Here is a 12,731-nt window from a genome sequence, read left to right as displayed (position 1 = left end):
ATTTAGTTTTGGCTGCATTGGGTCTTCCTTGCTGCGTGCGTGCTTTCTCTAGTTGTGGTGAGCGGGGGCTACTCTTCGTTTGCGGTGCGTGGGCTTCTCATGGCAGTGGCTTCTCTTGTTGCGGAGCACGAGCTCTAGGCACACGGGCTTCTGTAGCTGTGGCTCGCGGGCTCTAGAGCACAGGCTCAATAGTTGTGGCGCACAGGCTTCGTTGCTCCGCGGCATGTGGGAACTCCCCGGACCAAGGCTTGAACCCTTGTCCCCTGCATTGGCAGGCGGATTCTTAACCACTGCGCCACCAAGGAAGCCCTCCATTTACTTTTAAATGCCTGTCTACTTACCAATATCTACAAAAGAAAGGGAAGCCAGAACTTTACTCTTAGAGTGATGGGTGGAAAATAGTAATGAGTTCTAGACTCCCAAGTACTTGTCCTGGTGGCCTGACATCACGAGAATTGCCTGGACTGCTTTGAGAGACGGGTGAATCTTGAAGCCTAAGAATGAAGGCCTAAGATTACCACATACTTCTGTCCATAAGCAAAAATCACTTCAATTTTTTTCCTATCAGCTAACTGATGGATAGTAGTATCAATCTATTATACACGGTTACTACAAAGTGTATTCATCTTCCTGATCATAAAAGGGTCCTCCAAAGCTAGGAGAGAATATGGCGTCAAAGAGGGTCAAAGACAGATCCAGGATAGCATGTAGTTTGATTTAAAAAATCAACCTTTAATACAAAGATCTTTTATAAGAGCCAGTTAATGTTAGAACCATGAGTTTTCCTCTTATTGCACTCAGCTGCAGTTAGACTGTCATATGTATTGTGATTTGTATTAAAATCCTCAACAACTCAGAAGAGAAAGAAAGCTTTGAGAAAGTTCATACAAGAGTAATCAAGTATCAGATTATGAGAATCATGAAGAAAGATGAAGAGATAGAGAATCAGTTGGCCTTTTAAGAAAATGATAACATAATTATCATAGAAAAACATAATAAACTTCTATAATTCATTCAAAATTAATACATTTAAACCAACAAAGTTCATGGTAAATAAAACTTTGTAATGGCCTTATAGGCTTTATTCTTGCCATCCTTCCTCCTTTGTGTCCTCAGTTTACTCAAGCATGGTTTCCCATGCCATGTACTGTGACCCCTGCATCTTCCAGTGGTTCTTAATTAGCACCTCATGGGGTAAAGAGTGCAGATTTAGTCTCCATCTGCTTCTTAGGACCTGACATTTAAGAACTTCCCTTCGCACAGGTCTGTCCTGGCAGCTCCTCTAATTCTTTGCTAAACTTTGCTCTAGCTCTCATCCAATGAGAAAAAAAAGGTGTCACCTCTGCCTTTTTGGCATGAGAGAGGTGCTTGAGCAGGAAATTGGACAGGGTGTAGTCCTGTGGACCAGGAGTTGTAGAAAAAAGTGGAAGGACACAAGATCTGAATTAGATCAAAGAGAAAGACTATTCCCTAAGAAATATTTTCTTTACATTTGTTGTCATTTGGGCATAAAAAAGTTTAATTTTAATGTTGCATTAGTAAGATTTTTTTCATTTATTTTTATTTCAGAAAGTGCAATTAAACACAAGGAAACCTGCATGTGATTTTAATAGCCCCAAATTAATATAATTATTAAATAGTAATATCAAATTTTTGCAAAATTTCAAAATATATAAGCAGGCAAATGACCCTATACCAACAGACATGTGGTACAAAAAAAGCCATACTTTAAAATATTGTTATTAGATTTATTTAGTAGAGCCTTTCTTACTGTGATCTAGACATACATTGAAGCAATCTTTGAAAATTCAGTTATATTAAAGTTGTAGCTTTGAAAATTGAACTTCTCTTATTAACCTTAGAAGTGACTATGTAAATGGCTTTAAGTGTTTACAATTCTCCGTCCTCCTTTCCAGGTAAGAAAAGGACTCTGGTAAGAAAAGGACTTATGACATCAAAGGTTACACTTCATTTCGGAAGGCTCAAGAAAATCTTACAGAGAAAATTTCTTCCTAAATCTAAATTTCTAAGAGTCTACAACCCTTTCCTTCCTCTTACCAGGAATTAGTACTAACCGTTCTTTGCCTTGGTGATGGTTATCAGAGACATATATTAAATTCTTTCAACCTTGTTTATAGAGCTTTTGGAGAAACTCAGGGAACATGTGTGGCTTGATATCAGCATTTTTTTCTAGTAGTTCTGAATACTGGATTAGAATAGTATGGTTGCATTTGCATTAATTTCAGCTCTTCAGTAAAGCTTCATTTATTGAGAGCTGTGCTATCCAGTGTGGTAGTCATCAGCCAGGTGTGTCCATTGAGCGCTTGAAACGTGGCTGGTATGAGTTGAGATGTGCCATGGTGTAACACATACCAGATTTCATTGGCTTTAGTACAAATGAAATGTGATAAAATGTCATTAATAATTTTATGTTGATTGTATACTGAAGTGCTAATATAGTGTTTTGAATATGTTGAGTTAAATTATATTTATTATTGGAATTAATTTTACTCTTTTAAAACCCCCTTTAATGTATCTGCTAGAGAACTTAAAATTGCATGGGTGCTTCCACTGGTGGCTGACATTTTTGTTTCTGCTGAGCAGTGGTGATCTAGAGCCATTGTGCAAACAAGGATTTTACGTGTTTATATTTTCCAGATACATTTAAACATTAAAATGTTCACTGTGTCAGTTATTTTTGTGAAAGTCTTCTTAAATGTACTATACTTCTGCATCTTCTTAATTAGAAAAAACAACTTAATATAGCATTTTCTTCATGAGTCAGTACCATCATTATGGAGCTTAATTTTTTTTATGTTGTGTTTGCTTGATGCCCCTATGAGTGAGTGAACCTTATAGAGCTATTGCTCTCACATAAAATGGCCCCTGGTTCATGTATGATTATAGTCAGGAGTTTGGCTGTATTTTCCCCAATGTTTGTTATTGCTTCTTAAGAATACCTTTATGCCCTTTCTAATGCAACCTGCATGTCCTCTATAATTTCAGAAAACTTAACAGCTTTCTAGAAAAAGCAGGCAAGCAGCTTATGAGGTCTGTGAGCTTTTACAGAATTGTAGGTCTTAGGACCCCTGGTAGGCTCTGCTTCTTCTGTAGATAAGGTCCATGGGTTTTATTACAGCTGGTTTTCTTGCAAGGCACAGATCTTTTTGGCTTCTGGATTTGAGGTTATGGATGAGATATCTGTGACTGCTAGAAGTCTTCCTACTAACCTATTACCTGAAGTGTGGCATTTTCAGATGACGTTAGAATTTATGTATACAATTGTTGAGATAGCTATAAAAAAATATATAAGGGCTTGATAGGCAATAGCTAGAATTCTTCTGTTGACTCCTGTTTTGTTTTGTTTTGTTTTGTTTTGAGACAGTGTCGTGGGTTCATACCACAGCTGCTATGTTCAAGTGTGGCTAAGCAGGCAAAGGTGGAAGGAGCTATGCTCATGTGAAATTTCAGCCTCTTAGCAGATGTCGCCTATTGTTGTTTAGCTATTCACCTGAAGTCTTTCCCCACATTCCGTACAGTTGCAGCTAGGGCTGTTTTGTGTGTTGCTGCTGTTTCCCAGTAGTCCAAAGCTCTGTTGCATTGCTTGATGCTGTGTTTGGATATGTGCCGATAGCATTTATCCTGCTCTCCTTGCCTGTGATTTTTCCGACATCAGCTTTCATATATAATAGCTCCTTGAGTGGCCTGCTGTCTTCTATTCTCTGCATACACACATTCCAGGGGCACGTCAACATGAGGATTATTTCAGTGCCAAGACTGACGGTATTCCTTCTGATGCTGGTGAGAGATCTGATTTTTAAGTTAACATTCTTAGATCTGGGAGACGGTATTGTTCCCTAATGCATAGATGTCTTTTATAACACATATAACATCATATTGTAAACATCTATTTATTGGTAAGTTCTATCATTTGAGTGACGGATTCTAGGATGCCTTGTGCTGCCCTTGAAATATTGTAGGTGTTTTGTTGTACCTGTTGCTGAACTGAACTGAACTGATGAAACTGCTCAAGAGGCTCTGTAAGGTGTGCGCAAATGATGCAGAGCTTTCAGCAAAACAAGTTCAGAATGCATTCTTGCTTATGGACCCTCAGTGTGTAATGCAGAATAAGAGAGTAATGCTGGGTTACCTCTAAGCTTGGTCTGTCAGGTTCATAAAAGACACAATGGCATTCTTCATGTACTTCTCTACTTCTTAGTCGATAACTCAGCAGTAAATGGCTTCTTTAGGCTTACAACAGCTCACTGTTCTTTCTTGACTCTGTAAAGAATTTCATGATAAATCCATGCCAATTGCTTCATTACCTCTCCATGGCATTTGATGATGCCTGTAACCTAGACATTACCCTTCAATCTGGATACTTTGAAAAGGTTGTACAAAGTAGAGCATGGCACTACTCTCTTTTATTGGTGGTATGGAACAGGTTAGATAGGACACTGTCTATTATTAGGTGACTGCATGAGTCAACACTGCTGCATTAAAAATAATGCCAAAATGTCCAGTTGCTCATAATAACAAATATTTATTTTCTTAATCATGTGTCTGTGGGTCAGTAGGATTTCAGCTGGGGTTTGACTGAACATGGTTGAGCTCAGCTGGGCTTGGCGTCAGGCTCAAGACTGGATGTAGATCTACTTCATGCTTCTTTATTTTAGGACCAATCACCATCCAGGGTATGCTCTTCTGATGATGGATCACAAGGGTACAAAACCCAAGCCAGATCATGAGAATACATTTAAAGCCCCTGCTGATGTATCACTGGATAAGTAAGTCACAAGGCCAAGCCCAACATCAATGGGGCAAAGAAATATACTCTTGCTACTCTAGGGAGAGGCACCACAAAGCCACATTATACAGATATTTCCAGCTATTGTTGTATGAAGAGGTCAGTGAGACCTCTCTGCAAAACAAAATCAAATATAAAACTGGATAAAATTGTCAATAACAACCATTTCAAGGCTATGGACATTGAGCAAAGGGAGATAATAATTGAGAAGGATTTATTCCTGAAAAAATCTGCAAGAATTTTGGGTAAGAGCTGTGGGAATATGCACCTTTTCTGCTTGGAGATGCTTCCCCAGCCCATGCTGGTCGGTGAAAGCTGTAGTTTACCAGGGTGGTGCTGGCTGTGAATACCAGCAGTTTTGCTTCCTGAGTGGGCAGACGCAACTTGAGGCTGAAGTCAAAAATCCCATGGCTTTGTCATCTAAAAGTGGCAAACTCAGTAGGAATCAAACTGGAAAAACCTACAGCTTTTCTGGCCTGAGGCTCTGGTTCTATCTGGGACAAGTGATGGACCACCTAGTAACTTAATGGGGAGATCTTGGAAGTGAGAGAGCCATTAAAAGGACTCCATAAGCTTTCCACACATTCCTGGCTGACTGGGACTCTGAGCTATGCTCATGCAGGAGGAGACCATAAAGAGTGTACTTAAAAGTAAAAGCCAGGGCATCCTTGAGAACTAACTGAGGGTTGAATGCATTTCCCAATCTATACACAGATTGATTGCCAGAGGGTGGAAGTACTTTTGGACTTGAGGTGCTTAAGCAAACCTCTGCATAAATTGTTAGCTGACCACTAAAATATTAGTGACACAGGGATGAACCCTAATAAGGAAAGCTGAAAAATAATTTTAAAAGTACAATTTCAAGACCTAAGTAGAAACATGAGGAGCTGCACATGTGTGGGAAAATATGGTGAATATGACTCAAAAAATAGGAAATCTAAAAAGATTTAGAATCTATAAAAAAGAACAAGTAGAAATTCTAGATTTGAAAAATACAGTAACTGAAGTGAAAAGTTCACTAGATGGGTCAGTAAAAGATTTGAAACGACAGGAGAAACAATCAGTGTACTTGAAGAAAGATCAATAGAAACTATCTAATCTAAAGAATAAAGAGAAAACAAGATTGAAGAAAAATAAACAGAGACTCAAAGATCTGTAGAACAAGGGCAAGCATATCAATGTACTTGTAATAGCAGTCCCAGGAGGAATGGAGCAGCACAAAGGTAAATTTTTTTTTTTTGAAGAAATGATGACCATAAACTCCCCAATTTGATGAAAAGCCTTAATCTATAGGTCCAGGATACTCAATGACCACCAAGTAGAATAAACACGAAGAGATTCACACATAGACCCATGATAATAAAAACTCCAGAAAGCCAAGACAAAGTCTTGAAGCAGCAAGAGGCAAATGACTCATCATGTATGGAAAACAATACAAACAGTGGCTGACTTCTCACAAAAATATGGGGTGTAGAAAGTAGTGGAAGAACATGTCCAAAGTGCTAATAGAAAAAACGAAAACAAAGACTATTTACCAGGAATTTTCTATCTAGTAAGACCATCTTTCAAAATGAAGGAGAATATAGATCTTCCCAGGTAAATGAAAACAGATCTGCCCTGTAAGAAATTCTAAAGGCTATCCTTCAAGCTGAAAGGAAATGGTGATAGCACATGTGACTCAGCTCAACAGGAAGGAATGAAGAACACTGAAAATGTTAAATATGTGGGTAAACATGAAAGAATATTTATTGTTTTTTCTTAATTTCTTTAAAAACAAAGACTATGTGAAACCACAATTATAATGCTGCATTTTGGGGGATGCGTGGATGTAATATGTATGACAATACTAGCACTAAGGGGCTTCCCTGGTGGCGCAGTGGTTGAGAGTCCGCCTTCCGATGCAGGGGACACAGGTTCATGCCCCGGTCTGGGAAGATCCCACATGCCGCGGAGTGGCTGGGCCCATGAGCCATGGCCGCTGAGCCTGCGCTCCGCAATGGGAGAGGCCACAGCAGTGAGAGGCCCGCGTACCGCAAAAAAAAAAAAAAAAAAAAATACTAGCACTAAAACGAGAGGGAAAAATGAAAATGTATCAGAGCAAAGTTGCTGTGTTATTATTACTATTACTGTTATTGTTATTATTGTGGAGCAGATTGTGATGAGTTAAAGATATATATTGTAGGGAGGACCTTCAAGATGGTGGAAGAGTAAGACGTGGAGATCACCTTCCTCCCCACTTCCTCCCCAATGCATCAAAAATACATCTACATGTGGAACAACTCCTACAGAACACCTACTGAACCCTGGCAGAACACCTCAGACGTCCCAAAAGGCGAGAAAATCCCCACGTACCTGGGTAGGGCAAAAGAAAAAAGGAAAAACAGACAAAAGAATAGGGATTGGACCTGCATCTGTGGGAGGGAGCTGTGAAGGAGGAAAAGTTTCCACACACTAAGAAGCCCCTTCACTGGAGGAGAATGGGGATGGACGGGGTGGGGGGAAGCTTTGGAGCCATGGAGGAGAGCGCAGCACAGGGGTGCAGAGGGCAAAGCGGAGAGATACCCGCACAGAAGACCAGTGCCGACCAGCACTCACCAGCCTCAGAGGCTTGTCTGCTCACCCGCCAGGGTGGATGGGGGCTGGGGGCTGAGGCTCGGGCTTCGGAGGTTGGATCCCAGGGAGAGGTCTGGGGTTGTGGCTGCATGAACACAGCCTGAAGCGGGCTAGTGCACCACAGCTAGACGGCAGGGAGTCTGGGGAAAAGCCTGGACCTGCCTAAGAGTCAAGAGACCATTGTTCCAGGGTGCACGAGGAGAGGGGATTCCTTCTCTGTTTGCCCACAGAAGGCAGAGCACTGCCTAAATGAGCTCCAGAGACGGGCATGAGCCATGGCTATCAGCTCAGTCCCCAAAGACGGGCATGAAACGCAAACGCTGCTGCTGCAGCCCCCAAGAATCCTGTGTGGAAGCACAGGTCACTATCCACACCCCCCTGGGATCCTGTGCAGCCCGCCACTGCCACGGCCCCGTGACCCAAGGACAAGTTCCCCGGGAGAACACACGGTGTGCCTCAGGCTGTTGCATGTCATGCTGGCCTCTGCCGCTGCAGGCTCACCCGCATTCCAATTATACCTACGGTACGCCTCCCTCCTCCCGGCCTGAGTGAGCCAGAGCCCCCTAATCAGCCGCTGCTTTAACCCCATCCTGTCTGGGCGGGAACAGACACCCTCAGGCGACCTACATGCAGAGGTGGGACCAAAACCAAATCTGAACCCCAGGAGCTGTGTGAACAAAGAAGAGAAAGGGAAATCTCTCCCAGCAGCCTCAGAAGCAGCAGATTATATCTCCACAGTCAACTTGATGTACCCTGCATCTATGGAACACCTGAATAGAAAACAAATCATCCCAAAATTGAGGCAGTGCACTTTGGGAGCAAATGTAGACTTGGGGTTTGCTGTCTGTGACTGATTTGTTTCTGATTTTTATGTTTCTCTGAGTATAGATATTAGCACTTGTTATCATTGGTGGACTTCTTTATTGGTTTGGTTGCTCTCTTCTTTCTTTTTCTCTTTCCTTTTTTTCCCTTAAAAATTTTCTTTTTTATTTTAATAATTTGTTCTATTTATTTTTTTTTTCCTTCTTTTTTTCTCCCTCTTCTTATAAGCCGTGGGGCTGACAGGGTCTACTGCTCCAGCCTGGTGTCAGGCTTGAGCCTCTGAGGTGGGAGAGCTGAGTTCAGGACATTGGACCACCAGAGACTTCCTGGCACCACGTAATATCAATCAATGAGAGCTCTCCCAGAGATTTCTGTCTCAACGCTAAGACCCAGCTCCACCCAATGGCCAGCAAGCTCCAGTGCTGGACACCTCATGCCAAACAACTAGCAAGACAGGAATGCAACCGCACGCATTAGCAGAGAGGCTGCCTAAAGTCATACTAAGTTCACAGATAGCCCAAAACACACCACTGGACGTGGCCCTGCCCACCAGAGAGACAAGACACAGCCCCACCAGCCAGAGAACAGGCACCAGTCCCCTCCACCAGGGAGCCTACATAAGCTACTGAACCAACCTCACCCACTGGGACAGACACCAAAAGCAATGGGAGCTACAAACCTGCAGCCTGCGAAAAGGAGACCCCAAACACAGTGAGTTAAACAAAATGAGAAGACAGAGAAATACGCAGCAGATGAAGGAGCAAGGTTAAAACCCACCAGACCAAACAAGTGAACAGGAAATAGGCAGTCTACCTGAAAAAGAATTCAAAGTAATGATAGTAAAGATGATCCAAAAATACAATGGAAAAAATACAAGAAATGTTTAACAAGGACCCAGAAGAACTAAAGAGCAAACAAACGATGATGAATGACACAACAAATGAAATTAAAAATTCTCTAGAAGGAATCAATAGAATAACTGAGGCAGAAGAACAGATAAGTGACCTGGAAGATAAAATAGTGTAAATAACTACCACGGAGCAGAATAAAGAAAAAAGAATGAAAAGGATTGAGGACAGTCTCAGAAACCTCTGGGACAACATTAAACACACAAACTTTCAAATTATAGGGGTCCCAGGAGCAGAAGAGAAAAAGAAAGGGTATGAGAAAATATTTGAAGAGATTATAGTTGAAAACTTCCCTAACATGGGAAAGGAAATAGTTAAACAAGTCCAGGAAGCACAGAGAGTCCCATACAGGATAAATGCAAGGAGAAACATGCCAAGACACGTATTAATCAAACTATCAAAAATTAAATACAAAGAAAATACATTAAAAGCAGCAAGGGAAAAACAAGAAATAACATACAAGGGAATCCCCATAAGGTTAACAGCTGATCTTTCAGCAGAAACTCTGCATGCCAGAAGGGAGTGGCAGGACATATTTAAAGTGATGAAAGGGAAGAACCTACAACCAAGATTACTCTACCCAGCAAGGATCTCATTCGGATTCAACGGAGAAATTACAACCTTTAAAGACAAGCAAAAGCTAAGAGAATTCAGCACCACCAAACCAGCTTTACAACAAATGCTAAAGGAACTTCTCTAGGCAGGAAACACAAGAGAAGGAAAAGACCTACAATAACGAACCCAAAACAATTAAGAAAATGGTAATAGGAACATACATATCGATAATTACCTTAAATGTAAATGGATTAAATGCTCCAACCAAAAGACATAGACTGGCTGAATGGATACAAAAACAAGACCCGTATATATGCTGTCGAGAAGAGACCCACTTCAGACCTAAGGACACATACAGATTGAAAGTGAGGGGATGGAAAAAGATATTCCATGCAAATAGAAGTCAGAAGAAAGCTGCAGTAGCAATTCTCATATCAGGCAAAATAGACTTTAAAATAAAGCCTATTACAAGAGACAAAAAGGACACTACGTAATGATCAAGGGATCAATCCAAGAAGAAGATATAACAATTGTAAATATTTATGCACCCAACCTAGGAGCACCTCAATACGTAAGGCAAATGCTAACAGCCATAAAAGGGGAAATCGACAGTAACACAATCATATTACGGGACATTAACATCCCACTTTCACCAATGGACAGATCATCCAAAATGAAAATAAATAAGGAAACACAAGATTTAAATGACACATTAAACTAGATGGACTTAATGGATATCTATAGGACATTCCATCCAAAACCAACAGAGTACATTTTCTTCTCAAGTGCTCATGGAACATTCCCCAGGATAGATCATATCTTGGGTCACAAATCAAGCCTTGGTAAATTTAGGAAAATTGAAATCATATCAAGTATCTTTTCCAACCACAATGCTATGAGACTAGATATCAATTACAGGAAAAAAAACTATAAAAAATTCAAACACATGGAGGCTAAACAATACGCTACTGAATAACCAAGAGATCACTGAAGAAATCAAAGAGGAAATCAAAAAATACCTAGAAACAAATGACAGTGAAAACACGCAACCCAAAACTTATGGGATGCAGTACAAGCAGTTCCAAGAGGGAAGTTTATAACAATACAAATCTACCTCAAGAAACAAGAAAAATCTCAAATAAACAATCTAACCTTACACCTAAAGCAATTAGAGAAAGAAGAACAAAGAAACCCTAAAGTTGGCAGAAGGAAAGAAATCATAAAGATCAGATCAGAAATAAATGAAAAAGAAATGAAACAGTAGCAAAGATCAATAATACTAAAAGCTGGTTCTTCAAGAAGATAAACAAAATTGATAAACCATTAGCCAGACTCATCAAGAAAAAAAGGGAGAAGACTGAAACCAACAGAATCAGAAATGAAAACAGAGAAGTAACAACTGACACTGCAGAAATACAAAGGATCATGAGAGACTACTTCAAGGAACTGTATGCCCATAAAATGGACAACCTGGAAGAAATGGACAAATTAGTAGAAAAGTACAACCTTCTGAGACTGGACCAGGAAGAAATAGAAAATATAAACAGACCAATCACAAGCAGTAACATTGAAACTGTGATTAAAACTCTTCCATCAGGGCTTCCCTGGTGGCGCAGTGGTTGAGAGTCCGCCTGCTGATGCAGGGGATGTGGGTTCATGCCCCGGTACAGGAAGATCCAACGTGCCGCGGAACGGCTGAGCCCGTGAGCCATGGGCACTGAGCCTGCGCATCTGGAGCCTGTGCTCTGCAAAGGGAGAGGCCACAACAGTGAGAGGCCTGCGTACCACAAAAAAAAATCTTCCAACAAACAAAAGCCCTGGACCAGATGGCTTCAGAGGCGAATTCTATGAAACATTTAGAGAAGAGCTAATACCTATCTTTCTCAAACTCTTCCAGAATATAGCAGAGGGAGGAACACTCCGAATCTCATTGTACGAGGCCACCGTCACCCTGATACCAAAACCAGACAAAGATATCACAGAAAAAGAAAACTACAAGCCAATATCACTGATGACCATAGATGCAAAAATCCTCAACAAACTACTAGCAAACAGAATCCAACAGCACATTAAAAGGATCATACACCATGATCAAATGGGGTTTATCCCAGAGATGCAAGGATTCTTCAATGTATGCAAATCAATCAATGTGATACACCATATTAACAAATTGAAGGATAAACACCTTATGATAATCTCAATAGATGCAGAAAATGCTTTCAACAAAATTCAACACCCATTTATGATAAAAACTCTCCAGAAAGTAGGCATACGGGGAACCTACCTCAACATAATAAAGGCCATATATGACAAACCCACAGCCAACATCGTTCTCAGTGGTGAAAAGCTGAAACCATTTCCTCTAAGATCAGAAACAAGACAAGGTTGCCCACTCTTACCACTGTTATTCAACATAATTTTGGAAGTGTTAGGCATAGCCATCAGAGAAGAAAAAGAAATAAAAGGAATCAAATCAGAAAAGAAGAAGTAAAACTGTCACTGTTTGCAGAAGACATGATACTATACATAGAGAATCCTAAAGATGCTATCAGAAAGCTACTAGAGCTAATCAATGAATTTGGTAAAGTAGCAGGATACAAAATTAATGCACAGAAATCTCTTGCATTCCTATGCACTAATGATGAAAAATCTGAAAGAGAAATTAAGGAAACGCTACCGTTTATCATGGCAGCAAAAAGAATAAAATACCTAGGAATAAGCCTCCCTATGGAGACAAAAGACCTTTATGCAGAAAACTGTAAGACACCGATGAAAGAAATTAAAGATGATACAAACAGAGGGAGAGATATACCATGTTCTTGGATTGGAGGAATCAACATTGTGAAAATGATTATACTACCCACAGCAATCTACAGATTCAGTGCAATCCCTGTCAAACTACCACTGGCATTTTTCACAGAACTAGAACAAAAAATTTCACAATTTGTATGGAAACACAAAAGACCCCAAATAGCCAAAGCAATCTTGAGAATGAAAAATGGAGCTGGAGGAATCAGACTCCATGA

The sequence above is a fragment of the Orcinus orca genome, chromosome 11, assembly GCF_937001465.1.
Source record: "Orcinus orca chromosome 11, mOrcOrc1.1, whole genome shotgun sequence".
Classification (NCBI taxonomy): Eukaryota; Metazoa; Chordata; class Mammalia; order Artiodactyla; family Delphinidae; genus Orcinus; species Orcinus orca.
This window is presented reverse-complemented; position numbering follows the sequence as displayed.